This window comes from Nerophis ophidion, linkage group LG04, assembly GCF_033978795.1.
Source record: "Nerophis ophidion isolate RoL-2023_Sa linkage group LG04, RoL_Noph_v1.0, whole genome shotgun sequence".
Taxonomy (NCBI): Eukaryota; Metazoa; Chordata; class Actinopteri; order Syngnathiformes; family Syngnathidae; genus Nerophis; species Nerophis ophidion.
In genome coordinates this window covers 39,112,130-39,140,027 of record NC_084614.1, presented here as the reverse complement: position 1 = coordinate 39,140,027, position 27,898 = coordinate 39,112,130, and positions in this window count along the sequence as shown.

Below are 27,898 nucleotides of genomic sequence, written 5' to 3'. Positions count from 1 at the left end.
GAGGAAGATATTGAAGCTATTGAGCGAATAGCTATTGACGCTATTCGGCCATAAGGTGGGTGTACCTAATGAAGTGGCCCATAGCATGGCTGCCTTATTAGCATCGCCGGTAAAATGTGCGGACCAAACGATCAGGACTTTCGCATCTTGTGACACTGGAGCAACTTAAATCCGTCGATTGGTAAGTGTTAGTTTCGCATTAAATGTGGGTATCTAGTTTCAAATGTACATACAGCTAGCGTAAATAGCATGTTAGCATCGATTAGCATAGCATGTTAGCATCGATTAGCTGGCAGTCATGCCGTGACCGATATGTCTGATTAGCACATAAGTCAACAACATCAACAAAACTCACCTTTGTGATTTTGTTGACTTAATCGTTGCAAATGTCTGTCTTAGCATCGCCGGTCAAATGTGAAGACACTCTGGTACATTCAATGGGGGTCTGGCGGCAGATTTCTTGCCAGTGGTGCAACTTGAATCCCTCCCTGTTAGTGTTGTTACACCCTCCGACAACACACCGACGAGGCATGATGTCTCCAAGGTTCCAAAAAATAGTCGAAAAAACGGAAAATAACAGAGCTGAGACCCGGTGTTTTTAATGTGAAAATGAATATGGCCGGTGTGTTACCTCGGTGACGTCACGTTCTGACGTCATCGCTAAAAGACCGATAAACAGAAATGCGTTTAATTTGCCAAAATTCACCCATTTAGAATTCGGAAATCGGTTAAAAAAATACATGGTCTTTTTTCTGCAACATCAAGGTATATATTGACGCTTGCATAGGTTTGGTGATAATGTTCCCCTTTAAGTTATTGCCCTCTTAAATTAAGGTACCACTGTGTGTCGAATAGTTAGAATCTTATTAAAGCATTTGAGTTGTTTTAAAGATTTAAAATCACCTTTATTGAAAAAAAATCAAGTGTTTGGAAACACGGCTATGTTGACATTCCTAAATGTCTTATTTTGTGTATTTTATTACAAATTATATACGTTTAATTTCTTTCATCTAGTTATATAATAATTTGTATTATAGTTATTGTAATTTATTTATTTATATTTTATCGATTTTTTTTTTCCTGCAGTTTAAATACATTTAAAGGGTTCTTAATGGTTGCACAGTTCTCATTGTTTCAATATCTTAAACTATGAGGTTTCTGGGGAAGTGAACTTTTGAAATTGAGTGAGTGACGATCCAATAACATATTAATGACAGCTTTTGTAGTTCATGGGTGTTGTTCATGTCTGACCCATTATTACTTGTTATATACGCTGTTCTGTTTGATGATTATAAATTCAGTGGGAGATGAGAAGAGACAAATATACAGGAAATTAAATGTGCTGTGGACACAACTCCCACTGATCTGTCAGCTATTGCAGTGTCATTATTTCCAACCTGACATTTGGACTGTTTGCGGGTTAGTCCGTACACTGCCTCAGTGGACAAAAGCCATGTTATTGACGATGGCTTGACGTTATTTTGCTAAAATAAGCAGTAAGCTACCTGGAAAAAATTTGGTAGCATTTTTTGCTCTGAAGTCTGAATTTACATATCAGTATTAATGGGGCACTGTAATATTATCTTTGAAAATGTTCCTGAGCAGTTATAAATCACTCCTGTTGTTGTTTTTTACAGCAGGGGAATACTATAAACCTAATGTTTATTCTTAATGTAAACATATTGGCTTGTCAGTGCACAAAAAGGCTTAGTAATCTGTTACCATAAAATCCTAAAACGCGGTGTGTTTTTATCATTTCCAATAAGTCAGCATAAAATAAAAATGTGTTTTCTTTCATTAATCAATTAAAGTAAATATCCACATTCACCTAATTATTCCTTACAGCATTGCTTTTCAACCTTTTCTGAGCCAAGGCACATTTTATTCATTGAAAAAAATCCAGTGGCACACAACCAGCAGAAACCAATGAAAAATTAAATTTAGTAGCCGGTATTGACAATAAAAAGTAATTTTTGCACTTGTTGTATATGAATTAAAACCATAACCAACCATGCATCACCATAGCTCTTGTCTCAAAATAGGTGTACTGTCACGACCTATCACATCACGTTGTGACTTATTTTCTGGTTTTTGACATTTTCCCGTGTGTAGTGTTTTAGTTCTTTTCTTGCTCTCCTATTTTGGTGGCTTTTCCTGTTTTGTTGGTATTTTTCTGTTGCAGTTTCATGTCTTCCTTCAACGCTATTCCCCGCACCTGCTTTGTTTGGCAATTAATTTAAATTGTGCAGACGCTATCCTTCTTTGTGGGGACACTGTTGATTGTCATGTCATGTATGGATGTACATTATGGACGCCATCTTTACTCCATAGCAAGTCTTTGCTGTTGTCCAGAATTTTGTTTTTGTTTACATTGCAGCAAGTTCAGTTTTAGTTTTGTTTTGCATAACCATCCCCAAGATTCAATGCCTTTTCTTAGCCGCAGTCACCTTTTGTTTATTTTTGGTTTAAGTGTTGGATACCTTTTTACCTGCACGCCGCCTCCTGCATATTGTGATCACAACAAACCATGTTACTGACATCTACAAAGCAATTAGCTTCCTGCTGCCACCTACGGATATGGAAGAATATTACACAGTTACTCTGCAGAGCTCAAAACAGCACAGACACTCAACAATGGCAAATTATTTGTGTATTATAATTACTGGTTTGTAAAGAATATTTTTAACCCAATTAGGTGAAGTTACATATTCTCCCACGACACACCAGACTGTATCTCAGAGCACACTAGTGTGCCGTGGCATAGTGGTTGAAAAACACTCCCTTACAGCATGCTTATTGTGACAGGCTGCTTGAAACGTGACCCCAAGATGCAGAGACGGTCTGAGGTGTGCAGGTAAAAAAGTTAATTTATTACACAAAAACATAAACTGGTTAACAGGGCTAGATATAAAGCCTCCTGATTGGCAACTAGAGAAAGGTGTGTCCTGATTGCCAATAAAGGACAGGTGAGGGAGACAGCGCTCCACCCAGAGAAAAAGTGGCAGTAGAAAGAAAACACACAGGAGGTGGAAAAAAAGAAAACAAGACGCTACAACAGAAATAACACAGAGGAAAGAAAAATAAATTCCTAAACTGTCAAATAAGATCATGACACTTATATTACATATTTTGAGATTCATCTCAATGCATACCCACGATTGAGTAAGTGCTGATTTTCAAGCCAAAACTGTTGTTGTTGTTTTTTCCTGTCACAAATCTCGGTGGGCCGCAAATGGAGCTTCTATTAAGCAATCATGTTGCGTGTGGCGCCATTACTTAGGGGGCTTAATTATACTTTTTTTATTTTTTTTATCTTGTGACATTTTATTTATTTGTTTGAAGAGATAAACAATTATTTCTGTTGCCAGCCAGGTGTTTGGTGGCAATAAATACCTGGGGGAACTTAATAAATAAAGATGTGTGTTGTTGGTGGTGTACCAAAGCAGAACAGGCAAATTACAGTATGCGATCTCACATCATTATTTCCCAGAAAATTGCACGTCGTTATGCATTTGTACAGGCTGTTGGGTCTCTTACCACAAAAAAAAGAAAAAAAAAAAGAAAAACATACCTCATACCCTGTAAGACGGCGGGCCAAAACAAGGTGTTATTCCTTTTGATTAGAAAAGCTGGGTCAAGTCTATATTCACCTGCCAAAAACCATTGGCCATACGCAGAGCAAGATGATGAGTGGTTTCAAGACTGCCGCATAAATAATTTCAGAGGATTAGCTTCCTAACTGTCATCTTTGCCTTGCTCAGGTTAGTATTCAGTGACTGACTCCCTGGACGGACTTCAACCTCTGACTTTAAAAGGCTTATAGCTAAGCTTGCACATCCCCCACCCTTCCTTGTTTAACCCTTTTTTATCTTGCATTGAAACACATTTGGCGTTTCCCTCTGTGAAGAAAAACAGCAACATACATAACTAGAGTCATAATATAATGCAGGGCTATTTAAATGGCGGTCCCGTGAATGACACCGTACCAGCACATGAGTTCAGTTCCAAATGGTAGAAAAACATTTTTGCAGCAAATTCTTAGAAGACCAGAGTGCTCCTGCTGTATAGAGGAACTTGGACCATTGTAAACACATTGGCAGATCCAGGCTTTGACATTTTAACCTTGCTCGCAAACATTGAACACTTGGGTCCAAACTTGTGATTTACATACCTGAGGCATTCCTCAAAGTACCTCTTTAAGTCCTCTCCGTTTTTTCGTTATGTGAATTATCAGTTCCGAGTGTGAAGCGACTGGGATGAGAATCAGCACCTCTAAGTCCGAGTCCATGGTTCTCGCTTGGGAAAGGGTGGAGTGCCATCTCCGGGTTGGGGAAGAGACCCTGCCCCATGTGGAGGAGTTTAAGTACCTCGGAGTCTTGTTCACGAGTGAGGGAAAAGTGGATCGTGAGATCGACAGGCGGATCGATGCGGCGTCTTCAGTAATGCGGACGCTGTATCGATCCGTTGTGGTGAAGAAGGAGTTGAGCCGGAAGGCAAAGGTCTTAATTTACCAGTCGATCTACGTTCCCATCTTCACCTATGGTCATGAGCTTTGGGTTATGACCAAAAGGACAAGATCACGGGTACAAGCGACCGAAATTAGTTTCCTCCACCGGGTGGCGGGGCTCTCCCTTAAAGATAGGGTGAGAAGCTCTGTCATTTGGGAGGAAATCAGAGAAAAGCCGCTGCTCCTCCACATCAAGAGGAGCCAGATGAGGTGGTTCGGGCATCTGGTCAGGACGCCGACGGGGGGAGGTGTTTAGGGCACGTCCGACCGGCCAGAGGCCACGGGGCAGACCCAGGGCACGTTGGGAAGACTGTCTCCCGGCTGGCTTGGGAACGACTCGGGATCCCCCGGGAGGAGCTGGATGAAGTGGCTGGGGAGAGGGAAGTCTGGGTTTCTCTGCTTAGGGTGCTGCCCCCGTGACCCGACCTCAGATAAGCGGAAAGAAATGAATGGATGGATGGATGTGAGTTATGTACTAAGGTGTTGATGTAGCATGTTTAATTTCAATGCAGTCAGTAGTCATTTGTTCATCTTCTTTATTTATACAAGTGGTGTTCCAAAAGGTTCCATTTTCGGTCCTCTTTTTTTTCATCATTTGGGCTATTTAACTGATGGCCCGCAGATTCAGTTCAAAAAACTTGTGAGACACTGAACATTTTTGCAGCAGACTCTAAAAAACCCTACAGTGCTCTCATAGAGATGACATTTGACTAGCTTTTTTGTAGATTGTCCTTTAGAATATTGTGAAAATTAGGTATTTTTAAGTGTTCTTTCTTAAGCCATACTCATGTCTGAAGCAGCTAATATTTTCCCATATGAAAATTTGGGCTTTTTATCTTATGTCCGCTAGTAAACTCTTTGGTTCACCTTGACGGCGCCGTCCTGTCTGCTAGGAGTATAACCTACTCCCTTTCTGTAGAGAATGCCTTATCTGTTAGAAACAACAGCTGTATTTTTTTCTGGGCGAGAGGGGCTGTTTTTGCTCAACATAAGCTGACTCTTTTTGTTTAAATCTAGATCTCTTCTTGCTGATGCTATTGTCGCGTTGTAAGGGCTGGTCTCCTATAGCTTTAGTAAAACTTGGCCAAGTACTATTCTGTCTTGGTGGGCCTTCTTAATCAACATATGTCATCCAAAATAATTTGGGATTGACCAGTGTTTTTTCCCCGGTGAAAAATCCAAACACCGTGTCGGCGATCACTCGAAACGAATATAATTGTCGTCCTGTTGGTTGGTTTGCCTTCAGGAGAATGCCTGTGCGTGAAATATTTTAAAGTGAGGAGACTGGTGCACTGTCCTTGGAAAAGAGAAGGCCAGGGTCCAATGGCATAGAGACCAAAACAATTGGGGGCCCATCTTTGCTGCAGCCTTCCCCCGCCTTTGTGACCGTTGTGAAGATTTCTATGCAACCATCATCCGCCCAATCCGCCGGTGAGGTCTTTTCCGACGATGGAGACATGCAGACTCCAAAGTCACTTTTTCGCTGTGGGGAGCTGTATCCGGTGGCAAAGGAAACCCAGGACGACCGGTACTTCCTCACAGCTGCAGGAGGCTGCCGGAGCTCCGGTCTATCGGAGGACCGTCTTTGATGCCCCTACCAGCACTTGCTTTTCTCTCACGCATCACGCCTCTGGGGACCACTGCTGCTCCGTGATCCCGTGCCACGTTTGCCTTGGACCACGGGGCCCTAGTTACCGTGTGTGGCCACGTGGAGGCCTGACAGGAGTCTTGTATATTTATGTATATAAAACATTGCTGGAGGGTTTGAACTTGTTTTAGAGGGCTTTGAGGTTTTCAATAGGGACTCCCATACTTTTTGCTGATATCAGACCGATATCAATATCAGATTTAGACACCCAATGTCACATTAAGTTCAATTTATGCTGTTATGGTTATCATCACATCTCCATCATTGGTACTTGTCTATGTGTAAGTCACAATAAATAAACAAATGTATATTTCATGCAGTGTATTGTATTTGGAGAACTGCACTTCCACTCCCCAACACATCACATTTATTTTAAACTTATATTAATGTAAACATTTTTTTATAAAACCTGAATTTAATTGCATGCAATCCATCCATCTTCTTCCGCTTTTTCGAGGTCGGGTCGCGGGGGCAGCAGCCTAAGCAGGGAAGTCCAGACTTTCCTCTCCCCAGCCACTTCGTCCAGCTCTTTCCAGGGGATCCTGAGGGGTTCCCAGGCCAGCCGGGAGACATAGTCCTCTCAACGTGTACTGTGTATTCCTCGTGGTTGGACGTACCCTAAACACCTCCCTAGGGAGGCGAGGCGATCGGGTGGCATCCTAAACAGATTCCCGAATCACCTCATCTGGCTCCTCTCGATGTGGCGGTGCAGCGGCTTTACTTTGAGCTCCCCCCGGATGGCAGAGTTTCTCACCCTATCTCTAAGGGAGAGACCCGCCACAGGGCGGAGGAAACTCATTTTGGCCGCTTGTACCCGTGATCTTGTTCTTTCGGTCATAACCGAAAGCTCATGACCATAAGTGAGGATGGGAACGTAGATCGACCGGTAAATTGAGAGCAATGCCTTCCGGCTCAGCTCCTTCTTCAGCACATATATTTTGCTAGTGGATACGAGTAAATGAAGCTGCTTGTTCAAGGTTAGTGGTATAAGAATGTGAGCTTTTTCTCACATTTGTGTATTGTTTTAATGTATTATTTAACATGATGATCACAGACTTTTTACTTATCTTTAACATTTGCACACTTAAGTGCTTGTGGTTTGATTTGTCTATTGTTTTTTTTTTTATAAATGGGCTAGGCTCCAGCGACCATGAGAGGGACACGCGGTAAAATAATGGATGGATGGTTCGGTTAAACTTAAGCTTTAAGCTGTGCAAGTGTATGTGTGTAATGATACAAGCATGGTGTAGCAGTCACCATAGAGACGGAAATGAAACAACTCTGCCCGTGTACTGTTGTCCGGTGATTTTAAAACAGTTAGAAGAAAAATGACAACTCCCTCCTTCCTTCCTTTGCCATCGTAGCGATGCGGCAGCTGTAGCTCCACGACGTCAAATTTGAGAGGCAAACCTGTATCTGTGCTTTCTGGTAATGAGCTGGTGTGATTGATCCCTGAAGCTTAATCTTCCCTGACCTGTCACTGACATCCTGCCATGCTTTCCCTGCATCTTCAGAAATCTTTTTGACTCTTCCTTTTACAGCAAAGCGATATTCACAAGAACCACCCTCCTCTAGGTCAAACATCTCCTCTTTGTTACATGCAGATTTATTTCATGCACCAATGGTAAATAGTTCATCGGTGTTTGAGATATTCATGTTTAAATGTACACATGCTGGAACTCATATTTAGCCAATTTATGGCGACATTTAAATGAAAGCTTAGCCTTTTAGAGGTCATGACTGTTTATTGTCCAGTTAGTATCAAAGGTGGATAATTGTATTAAGCAGAATGACCATAATCACCGTTGAACATAGACATAAATGGACATATACACTCAGTAAGTAGACAGCTCTTAATTCAATAACTGATCACCAGGCAATTAGACGGGTCACAGGGGAGAGAGAGGGAAGACGGAATAACGGAGATGAATTGAGAAAGACAAGGAGACCGCAAGGAAGTGGGGGAGGAAAGCTGCATAGACACAACTGAATAAAATAGAATATAATACGCCTTTATTACTTCTGCTTCTGGGGGGTGGGTGGGTGTTCAAGCTTCACAGAAGCAAAGTGGACAGCAGCAGCACACAAAAAGAATTATAACAAATACAAAACATACCTGCAGTATGTGCAGAAGATCATGGGTGCTTAATCATTTTAAGTCATTTGATAATTTAATAGCAAGGTTGTTGTTGTTTTCCAGACCGGAATAATGAACATTTATTCAATGACCTTTGAAGAAAAGAAAAAAATATTTTTTTAACTTTCTCTTTGTTAGACTCTACCTGTGTCTTCTTTTGTTTAACAGTCAAAGTCGTTTTTTTTTTTCTGGAGGTATTTCTTTAAAACCGACCACGGATAAATGTTGCAGCCTTGGACACTCCAGCAAAAAGCCTTTTTAAATGCTGACGTTAAACATGAGCGAGCGCCTCCACAACAGCGAGCTTCTGCAAAAGTGATCCCCCTTGAAAAATGATTCTCTCTCTTTAAAGCAAAAAGGAGACAAGTCCAATGGGTCAGTGGCAGAGATGGGTAGTAATGCGCTTTTTACTCCGTTACATTTACTTAAAGTCACTTTTTGAAATACCATATTTCCTTGAATTGCCGCCGGGGCGCTAATTAATTTAAAACCTCTTCTCACTCCTGCGCTTACCAAAGGCATGCGGTAAAAGTAAGCATGAGCTAATTACTTTAAAATCTCTTCTCACTCCAGCACTTACCAAAGGCATGCAGTAAAAATTTGAGTGTGATGTAAGCTTGGACCTTAAATCCTACTGAATAGCTCTTAATCTTCTTCCCTTAATGCGATTTCAATCTACCAGTGTTGAAATCAGCCTCCTCCATTTTGAAAATGATGACAAGGGAAGTGTCACTTGTGACGTCACGAGTTTGACCAGGCGGTAATACTAAGCATGTGCTAAATATTTTGGGAAGCGAGTTTGACCCGGCAGTAGTTGAAGGAAATACGACAATTGTACTTGTCAGAGTAGTTTTAATGTGACATGCTTTTTACTTTTTTGTGAAGAAGAAACACTACTCTTAGTTCGTTACATTGAGTTTCATTCCGATTGTTAAATTTATTTTCATAATAATTATTTATAATCTATAGATTACGACTTGCAGAGACAAATTAATTTTCTCAGCGAGCTGTCTTCCGGCAGGCAGTGTCACATGACCGTTTCACCAATCCAACGTAAGCTTTAGTAAAAGCATTGAAGACCCATCTTAAAACTCATTTGTATACTCTAGCCTTTAAATACAGTAGACACCCTTTTTAGACCAGTTGATCTGCCGTCTCCTTCAAGAGGGGGAGGTGGGGGGGCACAGATTAGGTGCCCACAGATGAAACGCTACCTGTTCAGAGTTGGGATCCGGGGTGGACCGCTCATCTGTGCATCAGTTGGGGACGTCTCTGCACTGCTGACCTGTTTCCACTCAAGATGATCTCCTGCTAGCCCCACTATGGACTGGACTATCACAATATTATGCTAGATCCACTATGGACTGGACTCTCACACTACTAACTAAATTCACTCGACGTCCATTGCACCGGTCGCCCAGGGGGCAGGGGGGTCCCCACAGCTGCAGTCCCCTCCAATGTTTCTCATTGTAGTCCATTGGGTTGACTTCTTCCTTGACCTGATGTGGGATCTGAGCCGAGGATGTCGTTGTGGCTTGTGCAGCCCTTTGAGACACTCGTGATTTAGGGATATATAAATAAACTTTTATTGATTGATTTAGTGACAATCGACTCCATTTCACCAATCAAATGGAGCCTGACGGCGGGGATCCAATCAGAACTACAACTACTAAGACACGGTGTTTGGATTTTTCACCGGGAAACAAGACTTAATATATTGTAGGGATGTAACAGAAAACGGTAATTAGTTAGTAGTACACTTTTAAATTAAAATGACCGAAAATATTTAGAGTGATATCTGCGATTTGGTAAACTCAAGGCAGACTGACTCGTGCCAGCTCGCTAACTTAAATGCTAACATAAAAAAACACACGTACATCTTTCCCTGTTAAAACTGCATACCCCTATCTAAACTTCCATAAATACATTACTGTCTGTGCAACTAAGATATTCAGTTGTGCACATTGAACCTACAAGCTGTGCTCTCTTAGCACGGGATTATGATCGGTCTTTTTTGTGGTGCGTTCAAGTGCCGCTGAACAAAATAGGACACCCACGCCGAAAGTAATTCATTCATCATGCCCTTTTCATTTAAATAAATATAAAAGTACAGATACAACACAGGACTTGGGCCATGTCCACACGAACACAGATACTTAAAAAACTCATACTTATGCCTGCGTTTAGGCCTCTTGTCCACACACAGACGCACACTTTTGTCTTTAAAAAAACGCAGACTTTTACAAACGCTGGCCAAAGTGTACAGATCCAAAACTCTCCGCTTAGCGTATGATGTACACGCCACAAACGTAGACTTGTGATGACGTCACGGTTGTACGCTGTCATTTCCATGCTCAACAACACTGCCATGCTGGATTTAAACACACTATAAGATGATTTACTGTATGTTTGAACTTAAACATGCTGCTCTTTTTTCTCAACATTAATAAAAAAAGACACATTTAAATGGGTATTGCGACACTCCAGACGGTGCCAATGACAGTCATCTGTTTTGGATTCGATCGCTATAGAACAACTTTGACAAGCATGACTTTTTGCTCTGTTTCATTAGAAATATGCAAGATCATCTTATGTTTTTAGTTTAACGTGAAATCATGACGTTAACTTGCGTGTCTTGTGTCCATTTTTGTAAAAGGCGCCAGTTGCGACCGTGCACGCGCGTTAAATGTGAGCAATCAACTTAAAAAAAACAAAACATATTGTAGCTTCCCCCTTGTAGCGTGTACTAATGTTAAAGACAATATACACTACATTACACATGTACTATATCACTATATCCATGATTAAATGCTTTATAATTCCAGGACAGTATTAAAGCATGCTTTATATAGGCACCTGCCAAATGGTTTCCTTGGCTCGTTAGTGCGTGCTGATTTTATAAATAATGTAGACTTCACAGCACATGTAGTACATCACTATGTTGCTGAACATGTTTTAATTGTATGAGTGTTAGGTTTCAGCAGCACAGGCGTGCATTCGCTCTTTAATAATGTTCCCAAGGCTCTGTGTACGTGCAGGCTGGTTTTAGATAAAATGTAAACGTCATTGTACGTCTACAGCTGGGGTGTCAAAAATCCGGCCCGCGAACAGGTTTTATCCATCCCGTGGGATGAGTTTGCGAAGTATAAAAATAAGGCGAAATTTTTGAATGAAAAAACTGCTGTTCTAGATGTGTCCACTAGATATCGCAAATTAATTGTATTTTTCTAATCTAGATTATGCTACATATGTAAGAAAAAATGGAAAAAAAAACACATTAGTGCACCAGTCGAGGTAAATGAGCAAACTACATAAATACCAACCTGTAATTTGATTTTGTTATTTTTTTATCCTGATAGATTGAAAATTAGTTCACTCATGAACATTATCACATAATTTATTCAGAAAGTATAAATAACGATGTGGAGGGGGGGGCGTGGCCTGTAGTCCTGCAACAAAGCGGGGTGTGCCAGGACCGACTTCAAGATCAGCGACAGGTGCGTAGATGGCCCACCTGGGATTGCTTATCCAATCACCTGTCGCTCTGTTAAAGGCAACAGCCGGGAAGGAGAGAGGGGTGGTTGATGGTGGAGCACGAGCGAGAGCGAGACTGAAGAAAAGACAATTGCTAAAAAGCACAAAGACAATTTATTGCAAATTAGAACATTCTCGTAAAACTGGAAGAGCCTGTCTGGGATTGGCGATCCGAAAATCTATAAAGCGCAAGTCTTCCACACACGACAAATCAATCAATCAATCAATCAATCAATGTTTATTTATATAGCCCCAAATCACAAATGTCTCAAAGGACTGCAGAAATCATTACGACATTCTTGGAAAAACCCACAAAAGGGCAAGGAAAACTCACACCCAGTGGGCAGGGAGAATTCACATCCACACATAAATAAAGATAAAACACTATTAGCCGCAACATGTAAGTGTAAAATAAACCCGACAATATTATGATTTGTACATTTTAATAATGTGCTTGTTCTATTTTTAGACAAAGAAAACAATCTGTATTTGTCCTTATTTTTATGTTATATTGCCGTGATTTTACCAGTCCGGCCCACTTGGGAGAAGATTTTTCTCCATGTGGCCCCCCATCTAAAATGAGTTTGACACCCCTGCTTTAAGTATATCAAAATAAACACACTAGGAGGTGTAATTCTTCAACAAGTCAGCTCTGGCTGCTTTTTAAGGGCTTCTGATTGGACAAAATGTGCATGACAGCAGGTGTATGTGCTTGTGTGTAGACATAGACACTTTAGAAACTACACTTGTGTGGATGGAGATTGTTTTAACCCCAATTATGTGTTTTTGAAACTCTCTGTGTTTGTTAACGTGGCCTGAAACACTTCAGCGAAGCATACAGAAACACAAGACATGCAGAATATTGGCTTTTCTAATAGTATGTCTATTTATTTTAGTGATGTTTAAAAAGCCTTTTGAGCACATTCCACAATACTGCGATAATAATAACCCAGATAATATTGGTTACAATAACAATGATAATGACAGTTTATATCGTTGCATCCCTAATGTAGAGTTACACACATAATTTTAATATGTCCTCTACATCTGGAAGAAAGAGAAGACATATAGAGACATAGTTTTGGAACGGTAGACAACTAGATACGTTGTTAAACCTGTGGCTCAATTTTCTCCTGTAAAAATACAACTGTCTTCTGCAAGCTAATCATCAGGACATCTACAAAACAGTAAGTAGGCCTAAACTAATATTTTCAAATGACTCTGTGGAGAGGCGGAGCAGACGGGCCGACGGCGGGGCAGGGCATGCTAAAGCCCTGCCCAAGATGGCGGCAAGGAGGCGGAGAATGCAGTGGAGCGGAGAGGCAGGGCGTGCCTTGAGCGACGCCGCCGCAATCCAATTCAGGTGCGTGGCTCACACACTGGGAAACAATTAACATTTCTCCTTACACTGCATAAAAGGGGAGAAGGAGGTGTGATCGGGGCAGGAGTTGGAGAGCTTGCAGCAGCGCATGAAAAGAGAGACCAACAGAGAGCCATAGACGAGGACGACGACGACGGCGGCTGAAAGAGCGGATCGCGAGCGAGCAGTGGAGGAAGGAGCTGAAAAGCGATCCGGACTGCAGCCAAGCTTTATTGCAAAATAAAGAAGTCAAACCTGCTCAAAAGCATGTCCTTCCTGGGTGGTCCATTGAACCTGAGTGACGACGGCTCAAGACGTTCACAGACACATACTGTACTGAATTACTGTTACTATTAAATACAGTAAAGAAGGAGCAAGACTGCTTATACAACCACTAATTTCGTTGTGTCCAAAGAGAAGTTTGGATAAAACTAGTGTGTTTTTTCATGTGACCATTTTAGTCATATATTATTCAACACTTGAAAAAAAATATTAATCTCAGCTAAAATACACACAATAAGGTTAGTGTAAAATGTACTGGTTGACATAGACATGGAATGCAGGTCTTATTGTGAATTTAGTTTTTGAGATGCTCTGCAATAATAAATAATAATAAAAGTGCTTTCAAGACAACTTATAAGATGAGAACATCGACGATAAAGTTCCCAACTTTTGGTCGCTAATAAAAAAGCCTAGCCTGTACCGGAAGTAGCAGATGATGTGCGCGTGACGTCACGGGTTGTAGGGCTCCTCACATCCTCACATTGTTTATAATCATAGCCACCAGCACAAGAGCGATTCGGACCAAGAAAGCCACGATATCCCCATTAATTTGAGCGAGGATTAAACATTTGTGGATAAAGAAAGTTAGAGTGAAGCACTAGAAGAAAAAAAAAGGCGACGGCAGTGGGAGCGATTCAGATGTTATTAGACACATTTACTAGGATAATTCAGGAAAATCCCTTATCTGCTCCTTGTGTTAATAGTGTTTTAGTGTGATTATATAGTCATACCTGAAGGTCGTAGGGATGTGCTGACCGCCAGTGTCTCTGAGAGAAGCCAATGGAGGAGCCAAGATCACAGTTGCCTTTTTGACAGCTGCTGCAGGAAGAAGGATGCTAACTCCGTACACGTCTCCGGTAAGAGCCGACTTAATATCACAATTTTCTCATCCAAAAACTTGCTAGTTGACATATGGTAGAGAAACATGTTCGCTTGACCACTCTGTTCCATATTAAAGCTGCACAACAAACAAAGAAACACAGGCTGTGTTTTGGTTGCTAAAGGCAGCTGCAATCCACCGCTTTCCACCAACAAATAGCAAATTATTCAGCAACACAGATGTCCAATATACTGTGAAATTATGCAATTAAAGCAGACGACTTTTAGCCGTGAGTGGTGCTGGAATAAAATGTCCGCTACAACCAATAACGTCACAAGCACGTGTCATCATTCCGCGACGTTTTCAACAAAAAACTCTGCGGTATATTTAAAATTGTAATTTAGTAAACTAAAAAGGCCGTATTGGCATGTGTTGCAATGTTAAAATTTCATCATTGATGTATAAACTATCAGACTGCGTGGTCGGTAGTAGTGGGTTTCAGTAGGCTTGTAATGGTGCCTTCACAGATATGTAAGTTACCCATGCCTTGGGCACTAATGCACCCCCATACCATCACAGATGCTGGCTTTTGAACTTTGCATCGATAACAGTCTGGATGGTTCGCTTCCCCTTTGGTCTGGATGACACGATGTTGAATATTTCCAAAAACAATTTGAAATGTGGACTCGTCAGACCACAGAACACTTTCCCACTTTGCATCGATCCATCTTAGATTATCTTGGGCCCAGAGAAGCCGGCGGCGTTTCTGGATGTTGTTGATAAATGGTTTTCGCTTTGCATAGCAGAGCTTTAACTTGCACTTACAGATGTAGTGACACACTGTATTTAGTGACAGTGGTTTTCTGAAGTGTTCCTGAGGCCATGTGGTGAAATCCTTTAGAGATTGATGTCGGCTATTGATACAGTGCTGTCTGTGGGATCGAAGGTCACGAACATTCAATGTTATTTTATGGCCATGCCGCTTACGTGGAGTGATTTCTCCAGATTCTCAGAACCTTTTGATGATATTATGGACCGTAGATGTTGAAATCCCTAAATTTCTTGCAATTGCACTCTGAGAAATGTTTTTAAACGGTTTGACTATTTGCTCACGCAGTTGTGGACAAAGGGGTGCACATTTTTTGGGAAGCTGTTTTTATACCCAATCATGGCACCCACTTGTTCCCAATTAGCCTGCACACCTGTGGGATTTTCCAAACAAGTGTTTTATGAGCATTCCTCCACTTTTTCAGTATTTATTGCAACCTTTCCCAACTTCTTTGTCACGTGTTGCTGGCATCAAATTCTAAAGTTAATGATTATTTGCAAAAAAAAAAATGTTTATCAGTTTGAACATCAAATATGTTGTGTTTGTAGCATATTCAACTAAATATGGGTTGAAAATGATTTGCAAATCATTGTATTCCATTTATATTTACATCTAACACATTTTCCCAACTCATATGGAAACGGGGTGTGTAGTACGTACAAATGTACTGACTGTAAAAGGTGACATGACGTTAGACAAAGTATCACTGATCCTCAATGATTACTTTCAAACTAGTAAAAAGAACAATAATAACATGTGCTGTCATCTGTACCAGTAGAAATGTTCACATTTCAACAGACAAGAATTCCACTTCTAATTAGAGAAAACATGCTGCAACAGATTGTATATGATTTGTATGTTTTACACACTTGCACGCAACTAGAATTGTAGTCCAATAACCATTAAAAAATAGCTACTAAAAAATCAGAATTCACTCACAAGTTACTCAATGCGTGAGTAGTTTTTTCGAGGAATACTTAGTTACTCTTAAACAAGTACTTATTTTGATGACTACTTTTTACTATTAATTGAGTCATATTGTTCTCAAGTAACGGTACTCTTACAATTTTATGGTGTTCTACCCCCTTCTGGTCAGTGAATCCATGCATAATCCATACATTCATGAATGTTTCACAGGACACCTTCAAGCATATTTGTGACACTTCAAGATGCACTGTTTTGTGGGAGGTGTCTTGGTGCGTTCCATTTACATAGAAGTCAGAGCTGGGAATGGCATCCCCGCCTCAGCATCAATGTTCCAGTTACAAGTTGAAAAACAAGATAGCCACTTTAATGAAAAGTGTACTTGCGCTTGCCTTGTCCGAATATAAACAATGTGCGTTCTACATTGTAATATGTTAACACCTGGGGGTAAGTGAAGAGGACACATTTTATTTTTGACAATTTATGATGACCAGCAGGCGAGCCAACGTGACATATGCACAACCATAAGTTAAAGCTGTATATTTCCTGCTTCTGGGTATACTATACGCATAAACAATTTGTAATGAACGCAAGCATCATTAAGTTTCCCAACACACACACATACATACCTGCTTTATCAGAGGCGTAACATAAAAATAGTTGTTAGGTTTCTCTCTCTAAAAGAGTGAAGAATGCAGAAACTTTGAGGCATGATTCAGCTGATCTGATGATAAACTAGTTTGAGAAGAATGTATTGTGTACAAACTAACGTGTAATATATCATATTCTGTAACTTATGCAAAAAATAGGAAATATTTCTCTGACTCTCCCTGGGCAAGTCAGCATCTGAAATCCCCTGCTCCGAAAGGGCTAGATTCATACCCCCTACCGCTAGTTATGCCCACTACCCCATCTGCAAAGACTTATTGGGACACCACTACCCTCACGGGAACAGCACATTTTAGGGATAGGGCTAAAAAGTAGGGCAAGGAAGTGAATTTGGACTGGACTTTAGTCTTCCAGTGGTACACTAAAGTTGTGTTGGTCTGAAGGTAGAGGCCTGACAAAGTGCAAATTCACTTTCCCCTTCATACAGCATACGTCTGTCTAGAACCAACCCTGCTTAAATGTCTCCCTCCCTCTTTCTTTTTTTTTTGGTTTAGTGTTAAAATGTTTGGGGTTTTTTTGCCAAATGGAACTACACTGCAATTTGCAGAATTGGAACAGGGTGCAAGATCATGTTGACCACACTCAATTACATGGTTGCATGCCATTTCCGCGTCACCAAGTCACAGTTTGATTATCTTGTGATGAACCTGCAGGATAATGGCATTGAAAAACAACACCTGAGGCCTACCACCAGTTGCTGCAAAAAAAAAGTGCTGATCTGCCTGTGGTAAATGGAAACTGGAGGGACAGCAAGTGGTCTTAGAAGATGGGAAACATGGCCTGTCAGCCTTCTGGACTGTGGTGAAATCACTCCGGCCGAACGGGAGCAAAGAGGAGACAAGAACGCTCTCCAGTGAGGTGTGTAAGCTGGCCAGCGAACGACCTGTGGAAATGCTAAATCCCCCCATGCAAGAGAATACAGAACATCACTCGAGCCAGCAAGACACACCAAGTGAAGAGCTGTCTACCCTGAAACAAAATGTCTTCCTGGCTTCACACCCCACCCGAGACCAGCACAGTCTATACGACCAGGTCCACATTTTCAAAGCAGTAGTCCCAGCATTTACAAAGACCCTGCATGTCACCCTCAACAGCCAGAGAACACCCAACAGGAGCACACCACACAGATTAGCATTGAGACGATATCCTGCGCTCAGAGGATCTGTGGCGCCTAGAAGACAAGCTGCATCCAGAGCCCCTGCCGCAGCTCGAGAACATCAGACCTGGTCATCTCAACCCAACTATCTCTACCCTACCATACTCCCGCTTCCCGGACAAGCCCACACCATACAGTGGGGCAAAAAAGTATTTAGTCAGCCACCGATTGTGCAAGTTCTCCCACTTAAAATGATGACAGAGGTCTGTAATTTTCATCATAGGTACACTTCAACTGTGAGAGAGAGAATGTGAAAAAAAAATCCAGGAATTCACATTGTAAGAATTTTAAACAATTTATTTGTAAATTATGTTGGAAAATAAGTATTTGGTCAACCGTTCAAAGCGCTCACTGATGGAAGGAGGTTTTGGCTCAAAATCTCACAATACATGGACCCATTCATTCTTTCCTTAACACGGATCAATCGTACTGTCCTCTCAACAATAAAAAACAGCCCCAAAGCATGATGTTTCCACCCCCATGCTTCACAGTAGGTGTGGTGTTCTTGGGATGCAACTCAGTATTCTTCTTCCTCCAAACACGACAAGTTGAGTTCATACCAAAAAGTTCTATTTTGGTTTCATCTGACCACATGACATTCTCCCAATCCTCTGCTGTATCATCCATATGCTCTCTGGCAAACTTCTGAAGGGCCTGGACATGCACTGGCTTAAGCAGGGTGACACGTCTGGCACTGCAGGAGTTGATTCCCTGTCGACGTAGTGTGTTACTGATGGTAACCTTTGTTACTTTGGTCCCAGCTCTCTGCAGGTCATTCACCAGGCCCCCCGTGTGTTTCTGGGATTTTTGCTCACCGTTCTCATGATTAATTTGACCCCACAGGATGAGATCTTGCGTGGAGCCCCAGATCGAGGGAGATTATCAGTGGTCTTGAATGTCTTCCATTTTCTGAAAATTCCTCCCACAGTTGATTTTTTCACACCAAGCTGCTTGCCTATTGTAGATCCACTCTTCTCAGTCTGGTGCAGGTCTACAATTATTTTCCTGGTGTCCTTCGACAGCTCTTTGGTCTTGGCCACAGTGGAGTTTGGAGTCCGACTGTTTGAGGCTGTGGACAGGTGTCTTTTATATAGATAACACATTCAAACAAGTACCATTAATAAAGGTAACGAGTGGAGGACAGAAGAGCTTCTTAAAGAAGAAGTTACAGGTCTGTGAGAGCCAGAGATTTTCCTTGTTTGAAGTGACCAAATAATTATTTTCCATTATAATTTACAAATAAATTATTTAAAATTCCTACAATGTGAATTCCTCAATTTATTTTCCACATTCTGTCTCTCACAGTTGAAGTGTAATTATGATGAAAATTACATACCTCTGTCATCATTTTAAGTGGGAAAACTTGCACTATTGGTGGCTGACTAAATACTTTTTTGCCCCACTGTACATATGCGAGGGTTACATGTAAAGCAAGCTCCAGCCCCGCACACGACAGAGCCCCACACCGTGACCTGATGCAAAAGATACAGCAGATGGTCAAAGGATTCCAGCAACTCCCAATCCAGCACTAAAAAAGCACTGGAACAACAACATCATCAATAATGGAATACAAACACTTTACAATATCAATCTGGAATATACAAGGTCTGCGATCAACCAATTTTGGTCTTAAGAACAGAAACCCAGACTTCATCAAGGAAATCCTATTACACATTAGATTACGGACATTACGATCCTCCAAGACACATGGCACAAGGGGGATGGCCCCACGGGCTGTCCAATAAACTGCAAAGGAATTGTACTTCAGTCCACCAAACTAACAAACAAAAAGGGCTTTCTATGCCATTAAGAGAGACATAAATTGGACATCCCAATTCAAATCTGGCTCCAAATATTACTAGGACGATACCCACTTATTATTAAAATTCAAAAGGGCGTGTCGAAATTTTACCACCACTTAAAAGAAAGTGACCCTGACAGGTTCCACGACAAAGCACCTGCCTACAGAGAGACCCTAGACCAGCAGTCAGCAACTATTTTCGTAACACTGAATACAACTAAATGCGTGCATTTTTAAATAAAACCAACATTTTCAGAGTATAATAAGTCTCTTATTCTTTACACCCGAAGGACAGCTGGGATTAGCTGAGCCACCCACAACCTTGAACAAGTGCGGTAGAAAACGAATGTTTTATATTTTGAATGTTATTTTTTAATACAATGATCTCTAGCGGAATTATTCATTACTTATTGTGTTAAGCAAAGTCAGCTGAGATTTATATGACAGCCAGATGCAGTCATCAAAAGAGCCGCATCTGGCTCGCGAGCCATAGGTTTCCTACCCCTCCCTTAGACAGATGCCCGCTCAGACAGCTGGTTCAAGAGCTCTGTATACAAACTCAGAGCAACCAGTTTGAAACCTCACATGACTGACTAAAACCATAAGAAAACAAAAGGAAAACTATCTGATACACTGGAAAGAAACAGCGTAAAACAGAATGCTAATTGGCTAGTGGCAGACTACCTGAGCACTGTATCTGACCCTAAACTAAGGTAATCCTTGACTAGATACAGACTCAGTGAACACAGCCTCGAAATAGAGAGAGGCCGTCAAAGCCTACAAAAAGAGGTGGAAACTACCTGCGAACTATACCAGGACATCAGAGACACATACAAACGTAGTCATTAAAACGTTCAACTATTTGATTAATATTGTCATTTTTAGTATTCCCATCTAGAAAGTACTGGGGGTAATCTTTCTTAGCACCATTTTTAATGATGCTATTTAGGATGCCCCATGTCGCTCTCATATTGTTTCTATTCCTGTTTAATAATTGACTGTAGTATTCCTTCTTAGATGCCCGTAATATACCAATTAGCTTGTTTTCATATTTCTTATACTTATTTTCTGCCTCTATGGATCTCTGTGTTATAAATATTCGATATAAAGTATTTTTTTTTGTGACATGCATTTCTCAATCCTTTTGTCATCCATGGTTGGTTGTTTTTCTTTTGCTTCTTACTGAGTTCTTTCCAAGGACAATGTTTATCATAGAGTGTTACAAAGGTGTTGAAAAATTTCCCATATGCATCATCCACATCATCTTCATTGTATACATTGTCCCAAGTTTGTCTCCCCAAATCCTCTTTGAAGGAATTTATTCTTTCCTCTTGGAGGCAGGGCACTCCAAGAGGGCGGCGAGGAGGCCTGGCCGGCGGGCCAGCTGTGAGGCGGGGCGCGCCGGGATCGACGCAGTAAATCAGGGGTGCCAAAAGTTTGGCCCGGTGGCCATTTTCAACCCGCAGCTAATTGTTTACCGGCCCCCCACACATTCTGGAAATGCTATTGCAAAAATAAAAAAAGTAGTCTGTTTTTTGAGTCCTTTTGTTTTTTTTGATTGTTTGGACTCTTCCCGTGCTGAGTTTGTGTGTGCACTTCCTGTTTTGTCTTGTTACCATGGTTTCAGATTTGTCCCACCTGCTCTTGTTTTACGCGCAACGGTGTCTTGATTATTGCGTTGGTATTTAAACCCGCCTTCGACCTTGTTTCATTCTGGATCTTTTGTTTGCTACATGCCACAGTCACGTTTGTTTCTCTTCCTGGTATCTACCATTGCTAAGTCTCGTCTTAGCTTCCATGCACTCGGCACGCTCTTTTGAACTGCTTGCTAAGTTCCTCCTTAGCTTCCGTGCATTCGACACGCAATTCTTGGACTCTGTTAACTGCATGCTAAGTTTAACATTGGCTTCTCGTGCATTGGCACGCTGTTTCTTTTCCCTTTTGTACCAGTGTTATTTTACCTTTTTGTATTAAACAAGCTCCTATCTGCAAACCGGCCTTGTCCTGGTCCTGCTGCATCTTGGGGTGACACTTTGTGCATGCAATATGCTTTCCAAACGAAACAAAAAGAACAATAAAAATATTGGAATGAGGTGAAATCTATAGAGAAAAAGTTGCAATTTTGACACAAAGCTGCCATGCAGGCTGTTTTTTTTTTCTTTTGTCTTTATTTTACCTTGTGAAAAACATCTTTACCATGAATTGATTAACGTGGACCCCCGACTTAAACAAGTTGAAAAACTTATTGAGGTGTTAGCATTTAGTGGTCAATTGTACGGAATATGTACTGTACTGTGCAATCTACTAAATACAAGTTTCTATCATTCAATTATTTATTTCTAATTTTTTTGCCATTGCTCAAAAAAATAATGACAAAATAATCCATGTTATAATGAATTATTTTCAAAGCTCCAATTAGTTCAAATATTTCACTTTAAAATGTTTTATGTGGTAAATAATGCATATATTGTGTAGTTGCCATATAAAAACATAAAGGTTTTCTTTGACAAAAGAGCATAAAACAAATAAAATAATAGTTTAAATGTAAAATCAGTTGATCTCGTAATGTAAGTGTTGAAAGTAAAAAAATAATAATAATAAAAATGTATCACTTTATGAGTGAGGAACCTTTTGGATCCCAAATATATTTAGTGGTATTTTATTTATCTTTTCACTGTGATTACTCAAATATAATAAATAATTAAAATCAATGGTGTCCTGCATCATTTATCTTTTAGGGCTCCAATTACTAAATACTGCATATTTCAGTTTTACTACAAAAACTTTTTTTTTTTGAAAGAAAAGCCAGAAAACTTTTTTTTAAGCTGATATAGAGATTTACTGTAAGCGTTAAATTAAAAATATTAATACACATTTTATTTATTTTTAACATTTTAATAACTGAGACCCTTTATGGTCCCCGGGATCCCTAAAGGTAAAATACATTTTTAAAAGCCATTTATTTTCTCATGGTTTGAAAATGAAAAATATCAAAATGGCCCCCGCATGGTTTAATTTTTCCATGTGTGGCCCTCAGTGGAACAAGTTTGGACACCCCAGCGGTAAATCATATCAGGTGCGTGGAACGCCCACCTGGGCACAATCAGATAATCTCCTCACACTGTGTAAAAGGGCGGCAGCTGTGAACGACGGGGAAAAGAGAGTTGGAGAGTCCGAAGCAGACGCAGCGCGCAAGAGGCCGAGAGCCAGACGGAGACAACGACGTGGTGCTGAAAAGCAGATGGCCAAGTGAGCAGAGCGAGGTGGAGCTGAAAAGCGACTCGAAGCAAGAAGATGCAGCTTTATTGAAAGAATAAAGAAAAGTTGAAACCTGCTCGCAGTAAAGTCCCTATCTGGTGGTCCATGGAACCCGCACGACAACACGAGACTGTCACACACACATACTCACATTCATACAATTATTCATACATACTGTATATACATACATACGTGCACACGTAGGTAGCTACATCCCCACACACATTCACTGTACAAACATACAGTACATATACACGTACTGTACATATACATTCACTGTACAAACATAGATATAAACATACTGTACATATACATTCACTGTACAAACATAGATAGAAACATACTGTACATATACATTCACTGTACAAACATAGAATTATACTCTACATATACATTTACTGTACAAACAGATATAAACATACTGTACATATACATTCACTGTACAAACATAGAATTATACTCTACATATACATTCACTGTACAAACAGATATAAACATACTGTACATATACATTTACTGTACAAACATAGATATAAACATACTGTACATATACATTTACTGTACAAACGTAGATATAAACATACTGTACATATACAAGTACATATGCATACATACGGTCATGCATAAAATCATGTTTCATCAAACATATATTAACGTTGTACCCCTTGGGAAAATTGGGTAACCCACTGCACACTGACAAGGCTTCATGTTGTATGCAAAGGGAAGGAGGCGACAACCAGGACAGAACTGCGGTTCTTTCAAGGTTTATTTTAAACCTTTGATAAATATGTGACATGTGTATGCTACTCTAAGTGAATGAGTGTGACTATGTGTAATATTAATAATGTAAATGTTACCCAGGGTTGTTGTCTGTGAGTGTTGGTTGTAATCGTTCGTCGAATCACGAGGGGCAAGACGAAGAGGCAGTTCGTGGACATGCAATGGGTCGTGGGGAGGAGCGAGGCACTGTAGTCTGGGTCCGAGCAGGGAGGTCGTGGATCGAGGAGGGCAGTCAGGAATCCGGTTGGTAGTCGAAGGACAAGGCTTGATCACGGAAGGCAGGGGTGTCACTGTGAACACACAAAGAGACATGAACCAGGGATACACAGAGAGAGCAAAGCAAAGGTGAGGAAATCACGGGGAAGGGGATGCCAGACGTGAAGCTTACGGGAAGGTTAGCGACGTTCTGGCAAAGGTTCCTTGGGTCTGCTGGTCTTTATGCCGCTCCCTTTCATCAAGTTCAGGTGTGTCGATTGTTGATTGACTACAGGCTCGTTGCTGCGCAAGCGTGCTGCCCTCAGCACGAGTGGGGACAAGTCTGAGTGCGCTGTCAAAGGAGGCGCATCTTGGCGCGCTGTCAGCAGAGGCGGCCGCAGCTCCAGCCGCCGAGGAAACGCGGGTTCGACTCTGCGTCATGACAGTACCTCCCCCCTTATGCGAGGCCCCTGACGAGCGCCGGGGAGCATCAGGATTGGCACGGTAGAAATCCTCCAGAAGAGAGGGGTCGGCAAGATAGAAGGCAGGCACCCAGGATCTGTCTTCCGGCCCATATCCATCCCAGACTACCAGATAAATGAGCCCCCTACCTTTTCGACGGACCCTGAGGATTTCCTTGACCGTCCAAACCTGATCTCCATTCGGCAAGAACCTCGAGGGTGGAGGGGCAGGGGCAGCAGGGGACAGAGAACTCTCCGCTACCGGCTTAATCTGGGACACATGGACCACTGGGTGCCGCTTGACAGAGGGTGGAAGAGCCAATTTGACAGACACAGGATTTATGATGGACAAGATGGCAAAAGGACCAACGTAACTTAGTGCCAATTTTCTAGATGGTACCTGGAGGCTGAGGTCCTTCGTGAGTAGCATAACTTGTTGTCCTGGCTGATAGGACGGTGCTGGAATGCGATGACGGTTGGCGTTGCGGCACATCTTCTCAGAGTCCCTCTTTAAGGCCGTACGAGCGGCTCTCCACACCCTCTGACACCGCCTAATATGAGCCCTAGTCGAGGGCACAGCGATTTCCAGTTCCTGTTGGGGAAATAAGGGGGGTTGATAACCCAATGAGCACTCAAATGGAGACATGCCGGTAGCGGAGCTCTTCAAGGAGTTATAGGAAAACTCCACCCAAGGCAGATATTTGCTCCAGGACATAGGTTGATGACTGGCGACACAGCGTAGCATGGTCTCCAAGCTTTGGTTCGCCCTCTCAGCCTGCCCGTTGCTCTGGGGATGGTATCCCGATGTGAGGCTGACCGAGGCCCCGATTCCCTTGCAGAAGGCTCTCCATATTTGTGATGTAAACTGAGGGCCTCGGTCAGAGACGATATCTACCGGGATACCATGTTGCTTGACAACGTGTTGTGTGAGAAGATCAGACGTTTCTGAGGCAGAAGGTAACTTGCGGAGCGGAATGAAGTGTGCTGCCTTGGAAAAACGATCAACAATAGTTAAGATGGTGGTGTTACCTCTAGATGCTGGAAATCCCGTGACGAAATCCAGAGCAATCTGTGACCAAGGACGGGCAGGAATGGAGAGAGGGTGAAGGAAACCAGCAGGAGGCCTGTGTGACGTCTTGCTACGGGCACAAGTAGAACAAGCAGCGATGAACTCACGAGTGTCTTTGGCCATGGATGGCCACCAAAAACGTCTTCGCAGCAGTGATAGGGTTCGTTGAAAACCTGGATGGCAAGAAAACAGGCTGGAGTGCCCCCAATCCAGGATTCTGGGTCGTAGCTCCTGATGGACAAGCAGCTTGTTGGGTGGTCCACCTCCTGGTCCTGGATTGGAACGCAGCGCAGATTTTACCAGGTCCTCAACCTTCCAGGTTACCATCCCCACGATACGAGTGGGAGGAAGGATGGGTTCCGCCTCTGACGGACAGGTGGACTCTCTTACAAATAACCGGGATAGAGCGTCAGCCTTAGTGTTCTTGGAACCTGGTCTGAAAGAGAGCACGTATTTGAAGCGGGAGAAAAATTGCTGCCACCTTGCCTGGCGATTGTTGATTCTTTTTGCAGCTCGGATGTGCAGAAGGTTGCTGTGGTCGGTCAGAATCTGGAACTGGTGTCTAGCTCCTTCCAGCCAGTGTCTCCATTCCACCAGGGCCTCGTGGACCGCCAATAACTCTCTATTCCCAGCATCAAAGTTCTGTTCGGCCTGAGTCAGACGTCTAGAGAAGAAGGCAACAGGGTGAATCAAATTGTCACTTTTGGATCTTTGAGAGAGAATTGCCCCAATCCCCGAGTCTGAGGCGTCCACCTCAACCAAGAAGGCAGTGTCCAAATCGGGGTGAACTAGAATGGGGGCGGAAACAAAACGCTCCTTTAGTTCCTCAAAAGCTTTCCTAGCCAAAAGAGTCCACACGAAAGGAACGTTTGTAGACGTGAGAGCATGGAGCGGTGCCGCAACCCTACTGAAGTTCTGGATGAATTGTCGGTAGAAGCTGGCAAAGCCGAGGAACCTCCGATGTTCCGTCCTTGTGGTTGGTTGCGGCCACTTCACCACGGCCTCCACCTTCTTCGGGTTGGGTCTTATATGACCCCTTTCGACCACAAATCCCAGGAATTCAACCGAAGAGGAGTGGAAGCAGCATTTTTCTGCCTTAACAAATAGAAAATTTTCCAAGAGGCGTTGCAGGTGATCAGAGAGGTTACGGGAGAAAATCAGAATATCGTCAAGGTACACAACCACGAATTGATCCAGCATGTCACGGAGGATGTCGTTAACTAGTGTTTGAAAAACTGCAGGTGCGTTAGTAAGTCCAAAGGGCATTACCCGATACTCATAATGCCCCATACGGGTGTTGAAGGCAGTTTTCCACTCGTCTCCCTTTCTGATACGTACCAGGTGATAGGCGTTCCGAAGATCCAGTTTGGTGAATATGGTTGCAGGTGCCAAGGACTCAAAGGAAGAGTTGAGTAGCGGAAGAGGGTACTTGTTTTTGATGGTAATGTTGTTGAGGTGACGGTAATCAATGCAGGGCCGAAGTGACCCGTCCTTCTTGGCCACAAAAAAGAATCTTGCCGCCAGTGGAGACTTGGACGGGGTAATGATGCCCGTGGCAAGACCCTCCGAAATGTACTTCCTCATGGCCTCCTTCTCTGGTAGAGACAAACTGTAAAGGCGACTAGACGGCAGGGTAGCGTTAGGGAGTAATTCAATGGCACAGTCATAGGGCCTATGAGGGGGTAGTCCCAGAGCACGTACCTTACTGAAGACCTCAGCTAGGTCGTGATAGCAAGCAGGAACCAGGGATAGATCAGCCTTGGGAGTCGGGGTAGTGGATTGGTGGACCGGTGGGGATGCCGACCCAAGACAGTTGGCCATACATGATGTGCCCCAAGCTAGGATTCTGCCGGAAGTCCAGGAAATATGGGGATTGTGGTGACGAAGCCAAGATCTTCCAAGCACAAGTGGGGCTACTGGAGCCTCCAGCACCCATAGGCTGATGGTCTCCTTATGGTTACCAGAAATGGTCATGGAAAGGGGCTCCGTGCGGTATTTGATGGGGCCCAATGGCCGTCCATCCAGGGCCTGTGCTGGCAGCGTCTTGTCCAGGAAGATCAAGGGAATGCCCATCTGCCGGGCGAACTTGTAGTCCAAAAGACTTTTGTCAGCTCCAGAGTCCACAAATGCCTGTACTTGAATGTTCCTCTTGTCCCAGGCCAGAATAGTGGGGAGCAGTATGTCTGGATTTTCTTCATTACGGAGGACTAAGGTATGGTTCACCTGGATAGTAGTGGTATTAGAGGAACGGTCTGGTTCCACCTCTGCCTTGAAGGTAGGCAGAGTTTGGCTCCTAGAGGCAGCTCTCTGGTCTCGCTCTGCTGCTCGCTCACAAAGTCTTAAGTCAAATTGGAGGGCCAGTTCAATGGGGTCTTTGCAGGAAAGAGGTCTGTCTCTCAGCAGACCATTTTTAATCTCTTCAGAGAGGCCGCGACGGAATGCGCTTTGGAGTGCCCTGTCCCCCCAAC